The sequence below is a fragment of the Cryptomeria japonica genome, chromosome 6 (genome assembly GCF_030272615.1).
Source record: "Cryptomeria japonica chromosome 6, Sugi_1.0, whole genome shotgun sequence".
NCBI classification, from domain to species: domain Eukaryota; kingdom Viridiplantae; phylum Streptophyta; class Pinopsida; order Cupressales; family Cupressaceae; genus Cryptomeria; species Cryptomeria japonica.
The window spans coordinates 533,679,918-533,692,500 of NC_081410.1; the positions used below are offsets into that span (position 1 = coordinate 533,679,918).

The 12,583-nt window shown below is 34.4% G+C and overlaps 1 protein-coding gene across 4 annotated transcripts in view; it reads left to right on the forward strand.

The window, feature by feature from the left end:
* Nucleotides 1-1,624: 1,624 nt before the first annotated feature.
* The window catches only part of LOC131067996 (uncharacterized), a 60,807-nt gene continuing 49,848 nt past the window's right edge, over nt 1,625-12,583 (forward strand). For 2 of the 4 annotated variants that reach the window (XM_058003180.2, XM_058003179.2), the window contains exon 1: nt 1,626-1,866. The gene's annotated coding sequence lies outside the window, so the exon portion shown is untranslated. Of the gene's footprint in view, nt 1,867-12,583 lie in introns of all 4 variants that reach the window. The other 2 variants (XM_058003182.2, XM_058003181.2) reach the window with 2 other exon arrangements.

Here is a 12,583-nt window from a genome sequence, read left to right on the forward strand (position 1 = left end):
GAAATTTGAATTAATTTAACTTTTAATACATCCTTTGAAGTTGTAGTTACAATTTGTGTATGAATTCTATGATGACATGAGTGAATTATGAATTACATTTTGTTTGATGTTTGGTAGAAGAGCCTTACAACATTTATTGTTTGTGTATGTACTTATAGTAAATGGAGTTGACCCATGTAGATGTGAGAGGAAGTATGAGAGAATGTGCTTTTGACAACACATCAAAGTGATAGGATCTTGAATTTATGATAAATTAGGAACCAATGATTGTGCATAAAGATGTGTAAATATAAACCATTTCGAGTTTTGCAACCTATACAAATAGATGGTTATTTTAAACATAAAAGATCTAAAAAAATTATAAAAATGAATATTTTTAGAAAAACTTGTCCATCTTAAAAATGCCTTGCATGCATAATTGATCACATTCATTGATCAACTACACATTCCTAAATGAACATTTATTAATACATTTGTTAAAGTTTACTAAACTTATTAGTACTTGCCGTTAGGCAATACTATTGTAATGAAAATTCATTTGTCATGTTTAAATGGTTATTAAATAAAATTATTTAGACCAATGAAAACAAAATATTTTCTTTTCTTTAATTTTTTTAATTTTATATATAATATAGATGCATGTTTTTTAACTTTATAATTTACAAAAATTATTTTACTTGTAAATGATTGACTAATATTCTTTTGGCTCTTATAGCCGGGTTTTTCGGAAGCACACTCCGTGAAAGATATGAGTATTTAATCTCACCTTAAGCTTCTTCGTATTGATTTTTAAAGTAAACATGCACATATTTGTTAACTTTATAATTAAAAAAAATTATTTATCTTCTAGTCCATTGGCTAATACCTTTTTCCTTGTTATACGCAGGTTTCATAATCGTAGTTTTATTTTGCTATTTAAACTGCTTATTGGAATCCTATTTCATTCAAAAAGCTTCATTGACCTGTGCAGATAATACAAAATGTAAGCCTCTTACAGTAGCATTTTCAATTTTTTAAACTTTTACGTAATACTTTCTTCTACTATTTATCTGAACATTGTTTAGGGTTTCTGGAACTTGTTTTAGGTTTATTCTCAGCCATTGTTTTTATTGCACAGTTGTTTAAGGTTTCTCCAAACCAAATGATGCAATGGTTTTTTCAAGGGCCAGTCCTCTACTGCATTAAAAGTCAATTCACAAGAGCTTATAAGAGTATAATAAAAAATCTTAATAATATCCATCATAAAATAAAAAAATCTTAATAATATCCATCATAAAATAAAAAAACTTAATAATATCCATCATTGCTCCAAATCACTATAGTTGTTAATGTGTTATTCACACTATACTACTTTAAACACTATACAATTTTAATGAATTGAAAAATAATAAGTAATTGTACACTATCATACTCCAACACTACATGAATAAAAAAAGATAAATGATATAAAACAAAATAAATTTAACTAAACAATATATTAGTTATAATTAATAAATATTATTGATAACTATAACAAATATTACTATTCCAACTATACAAATTAACACAGCTAGTACTAGCCACTATGTGGCACTTGTTAAAATTTTGTATTTATTACTAAAGGTGAACGATCAATAGAACATGAACGGAGCCTTTCCCTTACTCATGAAAATGGACCAATGAATTTAAATTCCCCCGAGGAAAAAAAAGAAAGAGAAGGTTTAGGGTTTTATAAAACAAAACGCTTCTCGCTGATAAACATTTAAGTGTGAGAAAAACTTCGAATCCAATCGCCTTCAGCTTTCATGTGATGTGAAGAGACAGTGCAGCGCAAAACGTAAAGACAATTACAGAGCTCTGCCTCTATTCCGCACCATAATTTTTCAGGTAAGTTCAATTTTAAAATGGATTAATCGCATGACTGCTCCACGTATTGGTCATATTGGACATCTGTATTGATTTGCAATTCCATCGAAACATCAAACATAATAGTTACAATTTATGTTGAATTTGTTTATTACCCACAAACGAGTTTCATTTTAAAAAGTCTTTCAATACCACTAATTTTGGCTCTGATCATTGTTATATACTCCCCAGTGTCTGTTTCAGCAATAAACCCTAATGTATGTCACATCCATGTTTCAGCGGGCATTGCGAAATTTGCGCTTCATCTTAAATTTTCATTTTCTACACAGAATTGGTTTAACTGGGTTTTTCGTTATTTAAACTTAAAACTGTTGCTGTCAACTTTTGTTCAGACCGCCAAACTCTCTGAGAAAGAAGCGGTAGAGCTCCAGGCTGAAATTCCAGTGAATGTGAAGCACCGGGTTCAGCAAGTGCTTCAAGAATATCTTTACTAGACAAAGGATTTTAACTTTACTAATGCCAGAGATATTAGCCTCAATGCCCCATGTTTTATATACAAGCTGCTGTCCAGTTTACATCAATAGAAGAACTTAACCCGAACCTTTAAGAAACATCTGCTTTATAATACGATTAATGAGTTTTGAACCCTTCTTTGAAAGCATTGGTATAAAGCCTTGTGATATTCATAGTTTGTTGCCTCCACATTAATTGGTTATGAAGGAAAACCGAGCGTGCTTGCAACTGTGTCAACTTTGAGCAACATTGGATTCCAAACGCAGGAGCTTGGGAAACTTTTCAAAGTGCACCCAAATATATTCAGTTCTTCTCCAAAAGAATTGCAATTCTATGAGAATTTTTGAGTCAGTAAGGCTTCTGTTGTGAGAATCATAATCTGTTGTCCGTTAGTTATTAATAAGTCATCTCATACCAAGAGTGACCTCCTTACAATGGTTTAGAAGAATCTCTATACTCTATAATAGAGTTTTCATCAAGTTGAGAAAATCACATAAAATATAGAGAGCAGACTTCAAGCTGCAAACACCAAATTTCACGTGGAAAACCCTTTTGGGTAAAAAATCACGAGACATCAATAGCTTTTAATTACCAAATGAGCACCAACTTCATTCAGCTTTTTACATCAGATGATAGACTAATATCAACAGCAGCATTTGCATTCATTTAACCTCTATAAGTCTCGATCTCAAGGTTATGCTTCAGCAACAAAGTAAATGATAATCAAAGTGAAGCATTTCAAGTATCCACATACCCAAAAATGTAGTTCTGTTTTGTTGACACCAAGTGATCAAAGCAATACCACAAACCTCTGTCTCCTCTAGACAAGTAAAATCGCCCCTAGTGAAGATTATCAATGACTACCAATATTTCTCAAAAGTCTTATAGCCAAAGAAAAAGGCAACGGATAAATAAGCATCTTAAATTACTAATTAGCGAATACCACACATATGCATCCAAAAACGTCTCCCAAGTAAAAAACCGATGAGAAGAACAACACGTCTTCAAACAAAGATGACAGAAAAAGCTCCCACATCTACATCCACGATCTCACGTATTATGTAAAAGAATCTTTATTAGCAGAAAGAAAATTGAGAGCCACAATAGTCCTTCATAACTTGTATAATTTTTCCGCAAGCTGCATACTCTCCAAAAAATCTTATATGTGAAATGTGATGGTCTATTAGCTTGACTTAACAGCGAAAAAGACAACTCAAGGTCATCCACGATGTCTCCAAAAGGAATCTTTGACCAAGTTATAAAAGCAAAAACTGTCACAAGCACCTGGAGTGCCTTCCATAAAAATGGGCTTAAGCTGCCCCACAAACATGCTACAGGAGCTGTCACACAAGGTAAAGATAAAAGAGTTAATGAAATTGCTTAAAATAAAATGGACAAACAGAAAATTTTGACACCGTCCAGATGAAGGCACGCTAAATATAATCGCCATGTTCAAAAGACCATCTGAGCCCATTTATGAGGTAAACGTGCTTCTTTTTATCAGTTGATTTGAAGAGTCATCCATCAAAATTGACGTGGCAAATAAATCTGACTAGGCACAAGGAAGTAGATAGGTAGGCAGGTGAAGTGGATAGGCAACCGACTTAATTAGACACCCAAGAAGCTCAAGCACACAACCAAGTAGCTCAATCAGGTAGCCAAGTAGCTCAAGCACACAACCAAGTAGCTCAATCAAGTAGCCAAGTAGCTCAAGCACACAACCAAGTAGCTTAATCAGGTAGCCAAGTAGCTCAAGCACACAACCAAGTAGCTGATGAAAATCTGATGAATAATCAACAACTTGACTAGTATTTCATTCCAATTCTCTTTTCAACAAACCTTTGATATCAATGGCAAAATAATTAACATAGACTCGGTGAATGATGTGATTTGCAGATGTCACAAAGGGACTTATGCTTTTGATGGAATTAGAATGTCAAACTAACTTGAACTTAAATAAAAGACAAAAAAGGATAAGGTAAAGAAAATCTAATCCAAAATTCTAAGGACATTGATAATAATAGATAATTCCGGTATATATGGATCCCATAAATCAAGCCTTGCTTCACCATGAGGAAACAACTACACAAAATTGATGCATTCTCCAAAGGTAATGTATGGTTTCCATATTGTAAACATTCATCTAAATACCCAATACTAGCGCAATCCAAATGAACATCAACAATCGAACTAGTGCTAAATTAGGTTTAGACTAACCATACACTGCAACTTGCAATCAACAAACTACAAATGGTATGAACCAAGGAATTCATCACATATCTTCACATTTCTCCATCAAAATCATTGAACTTCAACTAAATATTGAGAAGTAGAAACCATGCAAAATGTTGAAACAACACACCAAAATCTACCATATTTTCAATGAAAATTATGTATTTATTCCACCATAGTCTTGGCAACAATCTCTGATCTCCTCTTCCTATTGCTACTTCTACTTGCTAAAGAAATTCTCTATTGCTCTATCAACTATTACAAATGAGAAGAGCAAGCCTAATATAGACTTCCCATTACAAATGAAGGGCCAGATTGATTCTAAATCAATGGCCAAGATAATTAAAGGAAACCCTAAAGTGAGATAGTTACAACTACCACCTTCTTACATTTAATATCCACCAATGAGAAAATTACAGGCTTTGAATACATATCTTTTAGGGAAAGGACCAATGAGAAAACTGAGTTGTAGCCCCAATGGCACAATTAACAAGGAGTAGATGATGACATTGCATTCGATGCTTTTACATGTCCACTTGTCCTCTTCATAGGATGAGTTAGGTTCAATGAATCTAGACCTGTCAACTTGTCATGATTTGATTGGTTGATGATGAATAGGTGCCACCTCAGCTTGCATATGTTGTAAACTTTCATCCCCTTGCTCTTTTGTAGCAATATCTCTTGATACTCAACATCATCAAGCCTTTAACTGATTGTGATGGTTCATATTCCCAAATTGTATCATCTCCTTGAATGCTCTTCTTGATCTTTGTAGTAATCCTTCACGGTCTTGAAAATCCCTGATTTCCTTGGTGTTGTTGTAGAGCAATCATCCATATTGTAATGTTCTTCATGTTGTAATGTCTTGTGCTTGTGCATCTTGATGTCGCTCTGCATTGATCTTTGTTTGAGTCATTCACTTATTCAATGACTTTGATGTGGATCTCCTTGTTGTAGTATATTCCATGTGGTTTTCCTCCTTTGCATTGTTGAGTTCCTTCCTTTGATCATGGATTTCCAAAGGAAATATAAAGTTGTTGTAGAATCTTCCTTGTAGAGTAATATTTTGAAACACCTCCTTGCATGATTTGATCTTCTTGAATGTCTTGATGAAGTGTAAATCTTGATGTTATAAGTTCTTTTTTCCATTGGATTCCACCTTGAAGTGTGAACGTTGTCCTTCCATCCGCTTCCTTTGGACTTGAATACCTTTAGCTAGTCCTCTTCATCTTCTGCATATCCATTATTCGCCATCACTACATCATCACTCATGAAAAAGAAAGAGCACACACCTTGAATCAAACTAGTGAATGAAGACGAAAGTTATTTCCTAAAAATACAATGCAAGAAGATTGAGATATGATAATGAAAGTTTTAACTTAACATTCTTGATTTACATTGAAGAACCCCAAAAGTAAATTCATGATAATCTTTGTTCAGCAATTGTTTCACAAGTTTCACCTCATAAACCCTCCTAAAACCCTTCCATTCACCATTTACCAATAAATTGAACCTTAATACCGTCTAATTTCTCTTCCACTAGTCTGGAAATGGCACTTTTAAGCTTGGATTTGAAGGTTTCGGGTCTGTAAATGCATGACGTCTGATTTTATCTTAATTCCACATTTGATCAATTTCTCCTTTCCGAACCTTCAACACTAGATCTAGAAACCTGATTCTTTTGCACTGAATTCGCCCTTAATCTGCTGGAGTTTGTGCTTGAATCTGATCTGCTCCTGATTTGTCTTTAATTTCACTTCGATTCTACTGTTGTAATTCACTTATCTTCTTGTATAACACCTGATTCTGATTGGAATTCGCACTCTATCTGCTCTCAATTCTGCCTGGAATGCATTTTAAATTGTGGAAATGATATTTTGATGTCTCATATAGAGGTGCCTCTACACTTGGAATGACAATTTCCCACTAAGGGCCAACCTAAACAAGATCTTATTTGTTTCCAATTTGCAATTTTGATTTTCCTCATGCTTTAGGTCGGCCAACTTAATTAAGGATTTTGTTTCTTTTTTTTTAAAGTCAGGTCAGCTAGATTAGGATTTGCACGTAAAGGGGTATAAATAAAGGGTGAACCCTCAGTTTCCTCCAAATTCTGCCTTTAGACCTGCTTTGAATGTGCTGATGGTCTGCCTGAAAATCGCTCCCAATCTGCTTCCAATTTTTTTTTTTGAATGAAGTTATTAGTCCAACATATATAGTGAACCATATAAGGAATTACAACCCCACTAAGGGTAGACCGAAACAAGATCTCATTTTTTTTTTTATTACACACGTTTCACCCTTTGCTAGCTGACCAAGACTTAATCTCCCCTTGAGCAAGATTAAGGTGCATTCAAGGATAACATTGAGCACATTTTGCATGTTTGTAAGGACAAGTTGAGTGCGTTTTGAGTGTTATCCAGGACACTTGAGTGCTAGAGCAAGACAATTTAGAACTACCAGGCACAAAACATGAGTTGTGAAGGATAAGTGGGCACAAATGAAAGGTTGTCAAGGAATTTCCAAGCTTATGCCTTGGTTGTTTGATGAAATCCATACCTCAAACCTGGATTTTGCATTTCATATTAGGAATTCCACGCTTGAACTAGGATTTTAAATAAATTTTGCGAATTTACACACTCAACCATGGAATTTGAACCTCAATCTTGGAATTCCTTACTCAATTAAGGATTTTAACATTTTAAATTTGGAATTCCACACTTGAATCATGGATTCAATCTTTGAACTTTTGGAATTCCTTATTCAACCAAGGATTTTGCATTTATACTTCGAATTTTCACATTTCAACAAGGATTTTTCATTTTAATTTCTGGATTTCAACATCCCAAACTTGAATTCCATGCCCCAAACAAGGATTACACTTGAAAATTGCACTCTTGTCCAAGGATTCTCACAAAATTTCCCCTATTTTCTCATGTCAAGGTCAGAAAATCCAATCTTGATCAAGATATCACATCCTTGGAATTTTCTCTCATTTTTCCATACTTACTTTTGGCACTTTGTGAAATCTCTCACAATTTCACTCCAAATTCCCAAATCTGAAGCTCACCCATGGATTCTGGACTCGAAACTTAAATTCCTGACTTGATCACACCCTTGGTCTTGAATTTGGACAAATTTAATTTTCATTCCTTGGAACAATTACAAATTTCAAATCTCAAGCAAGGAACTTTCCTAGGCTGGATGGTGGATTGCATGTTTAGTCCTTATCCTAGACCTAGAATTCTTGACTTGTTCTACCCATGCAAGGACAAACTTTTGTACTCTAAGGTGATTGACACAACAAGGATTGGTCAATGTTTTCTTCTAGATTGACAAGACATCTTTATCCTCCTAAAGGCTAGAGACGACAAAATTATTGCCAAATTAAAACTAAGCAAACAAAACACTAGGCTAGCAAATGAAAAGTGGGGCTCCCTATTTGCAATGCGGCGTTTGTTTGGGTAAAAACTAAGCAAACAAAACACAACAAGGACGTTCCCTACTGTCCTCTCGTCCCCGGGACATTTCTGTTTCCGGTACGCCTGGTTTTTACCCAAGAAATGCATCCCCAAGTAACACTGGTAAAAAATGTTCTTAAGTTGGAGTTTAGTGTCTCTTCCATCATTAGGCCATCACAAAAAAGCTTTGAGAAAAAATATGTAATGCTTCATCCTAAAAGAAGGAATTATTTCAGGCAATGCATGCTCACATATGAACATGCTTCGTCTCCTCAAGAAAATATTCAGTTTATTTTATTGGATGGAGTAGGTGTACTTGATAAGGCCAGTGTAAAAAATATTCAAAGCTTAATGATGGAAGGAGGAGATTTAGCTAATGAAAAGAAAGGCTTAGTTGTTGACAGCTTTCAACAGAAGCATTCTGCATTTGTTCAAGAATTACAAATTTGTGAAAATTTAGAGAGGCTTATTTCTGTTAATTTTAACAATCAGATGTTAATTTAAGCAATTAGATTATAATCAGACTGTGAATAAACAGTAACAGCAATAAAACACAAGACAAAAGACACCAATACCCTGGGAAAACCTCCCTCTTGGAGGTGAAAAACCCAGCCTTAAATATGATATGTATTATCTCAAATGTAGGCAATTACAATATAGCGAACTTATCTCAGATCTCTGTCCAAACAGCAAGTTGGCAGAGCAATGAAGGATGCAGCTCTAATCAACAGCAGATGACTAAAGGTAGGCTGGAGCAGAATCGCACAAGGAGAGCCTTCAAGTTCGCTTGAAGATCTTGACAATTTCGCCTAACAATAGCTTTAAATAAATTCGCACAAGAGAAGGAGAGTTCGCCAATGTAGGAGAGCAGATTGTATCCATTGTGAATTGATGATCAAATGACTTCATTTTGCTGTTGGTTTTATATTAACCTTTTTGCGCCAAATATCCCCAAGTTGGCTTGCATGTTTATTTAATTATCTTACATTATCATTGTAAATTCCTCACGCTACACATTTGGGTCCAGCCCAATAATTATATTTAATTACCATCCACGTTACATGCTTTTACATTTGGGTCCAGCCCAATAACACATTTACATGAGATAATACATATGAATTTTAATTGTCATTGACAACATTAAAATTCGATAATTAGGTATCTGAACTAGCTAATATTTTCAACAATTTCAATGTGCAAGTTGAACATTTTCTTGAAAGTAGGCTTAGCTAAGAACTTTGAAAAGATGATTTAGTTTTCAAAATGATCGAATGTAAATTTGATAAGCTGTAGGAGTGATTCAATTATTTGCTGGGACTTGGATAGCCCTTTTGTGTTCTTTGCCCTAATATATTCAAAGCTTAATGATGGAAGGAGGAGATTTAGCTAATGAAAAGAAAGACTTAGTTGTTGACAACTTTCAACAGAAGCATTCTGCATTTGTTCAAGAATTACAAATTTGTGAAAATCTAGAGAGGCTTATTTCAATGCGCAAGTTGAACATTTTCTTGAAAGTAGGCTTAGCTAAGAACTTTGAAAAGATGATTAAGGTTTTCAAAATGATTGAATGTAAATTTGATAAGCTGTAGGAGTGATTCAATTATTTGCTGGGACTTGGATTAGGCCTTTTGTGTTCTTTGCCCTAACATATTCAGCCAAAGTTTGCATTCACTTCTAAAGAAAATTGATTTTCTTTGTTTCACTGAAATGACCCAAAAATCATATGTATAATATTTGTATCACTAGATAGTTTATTAGAATATTTAATTATATTTTAGTCAGTTATATTTAGTTCTTTATTAATGGTCATTTAGTTTTTTAGTTTGTTTAGTCTTTTAAGTGCAACTATTGCTTCTTTTATAAGAACACATAGATAGCATTTTAGCTTTATTTAGTGGTTTAAGCTTTTTAGTTTCATGTTGAAGCTTTAATTAAACGGTTCGTTCTTTTTAGAACACCATCTTGTAATTCCTTTATATTACATCCAATTAATTTTCACGGTATCAGAGCATGGATTGAATTGTATTGAAGTTTTTTAAGTGGAATTTTTTCAAAAGTTTTTTTTCTGGGCTAATTATTATTTTTTTCGGCCACTTCGAAGTTCGTGGAATTCTAGGCGGTCTTTTTTGCAGGTCTGGTTTGAAGGTTTTTTCATGTAGAAATTTATAATTTTTTAAATTATTTCTTATTGAAAATTTTTAAAAGTTTTTTCTTTCGTTTGGAAAAACGCGAGCTAGGTTTTTCGTAGGGTTGTGTTGAAAATCGAAGGGTTTTATAAGGTTTTTCGTAGGGTTGTTATGAAAATCGCGAAGTTGAAGTTCGTTTTTTTCATAAGTTTCTTGGCAGTTTTTTTCCTTGTGCTTTTTCACGGATATTCACTCGCGTTTTTTGCCAAAACCCTCAGCTAGTACTCACGATGCGATTTTCAGCTGCAAGATTTTCTGGAGTTTTTTCACTTTTTTTTGGTGTTCACGACCTGCGATGGCGACAATTTCTCCTGCAAATTCTTCTGGGATTTATCTTTGTGCTACGTGCGCGATTTTCGTGGCAGCTATGACTATTTTTTTCTGCGTGGTTTTTGTGGCGGCCGCGACTATTTTTTTCTGCACGATTTTCATGACCTTCATGTTTTTGTTTTTTTGGGTGCGTGATTTTTTCTGGTGAGGGCAACTTCATTAGTTTGGGACATGATTATTTTGTGATTTTTGTAGTCATCGACTAGGTTTTTTTCTGCAGACGAATTTCGGTGGCTAGGGTTTTTACCCTATTTTTTTATTGTTTTTTTCATAACATTTTATTTTTTGCAGATTATTATTTTTCTGATTATTTTCAGAAAAATTACAGGTTTCAAATTTGCAGAAAATTTTAATTTTTGGGTTTTTCACAAACCTCAAAATTTTTGCATTGGGATTCGTGCCTTGAGTTCCACTCTAGGGTTTCAGATTCTTTGTGCAGTTGCTTTGATTTCGATTTTTAATTTGATTCTTTTGTCTTGTTTTTTGTGCCTTCACTAGGTTGACCTCATTCAACCTCGGTTTTCGTGATGACATCTTTGACCAACATTGTGTTGGAACACAGTCAAAAGTTCAACGACCGCAACTACAACACCTGGAAACTACACATGCTTACCATTTTTGAGTATTGATGCCTTGATTAGATTGTTTTGGGCAAGGCTACTCTTCCTACAACATCAGGTGCAAACCAAGATAAATTTGATGAACACACTCGAGAGGCTATCATGCTCATCAAGTTATTTGTCATAGATGATCAACTTCTTTAAGTGCCTTCAGGGAAAACAACTAAAGAGATTTGGGATCTCTTGAAGGATCTTCATGAATCGTCCGAAAAGAGCTGAGTTTTCTTTTTGAAGAATATGTTGTTTTCTATCATGATGGATGGAAAGATATCTATCCAGGCACATCTTACGAAGATCAAGGAGATTTGTGACCAGTTGGATGCTATTGGCCACACCATGGAGGAAGAGGATATGGTAGTGATCATGTTGAAAAGCCTACCCCGATCTTACGAACATTTCATTGACACACTCAATATCTCTTCTACTAGTGTTGTCTGAAGTTTCTTGATCTCTGCAACTAGCTTTTGCAACAAGATAGATGGAAGCAACAGTTTGGTAGTAACAATGTCACTGCGGAACAAGCATTTACTGCCAAGGACAAATTCAAAGGCAAGTCCACTCAACAGAAAGGAAAACGCAACTCTAAGGAGGGCTTCAAGAAGAACTTCACATGTCACTATTGTGGTGGACCTAGGCATATCCAGAAGTTCTACAAAAAGAGGTTGGCTGATTAGAAGTCTAACTAGGGAGGGTCTAGGGAGCAGGAGTAGGCTCATGTTGCAAAGTGTTCTGAAGAGGAGTCAGCCTTGTATGCTTTTTGAGAAGTAGATTTTGTCATCGGATGGGTTTTCTGATTTTTCTCCACAAAAAATCATGGGAGGGTTTTGCTTGATTTTTCTTCAAAAATTAGGGAGTAATGTTTTACCATGTGATGTCTAGTGTTTTGCCGCTTGATGTTTGGTGGTTTACTATGTGATGTTTGGGGTTTTGCCATGTGACGTTTCAGGGTTTTGTTCGATGTTTTCCTCAAAAATCATTTCAAGGTTTTGTTCTTGTTTAGGGTTTTTTACCATTTTTTCTCCACAAAAATCGATGATTTGTAACTTCAGTTTTGGATGGTTTGCCGATTTTTTCTCAATTTTTGTGGTTACAGGTTTCAATTTGATTACCCAACATCAAGTTGGATGGATTTTGGTAATCTTGGTCTTTAACACTTTGCAGATCTTGGGAGGGTCTCCGCTGCATCAGAGTGTTCTTTCTGTTTGTGATCAAAAGACATGCAGTGTCTTCTGTAGGGTAGTTAGTAGATAGAATGACCATTAAGGGAGGGTATTAGAATATTTAATTATATTTTAGTCAGTTATATTTAGTTCTTTATTAATGGTCATTTAACTTTTTAGTTCGTTTAGTCTTTTAAGTGCAACTATTGCTTCTTTTATAAGAACACATATTTAGCTTT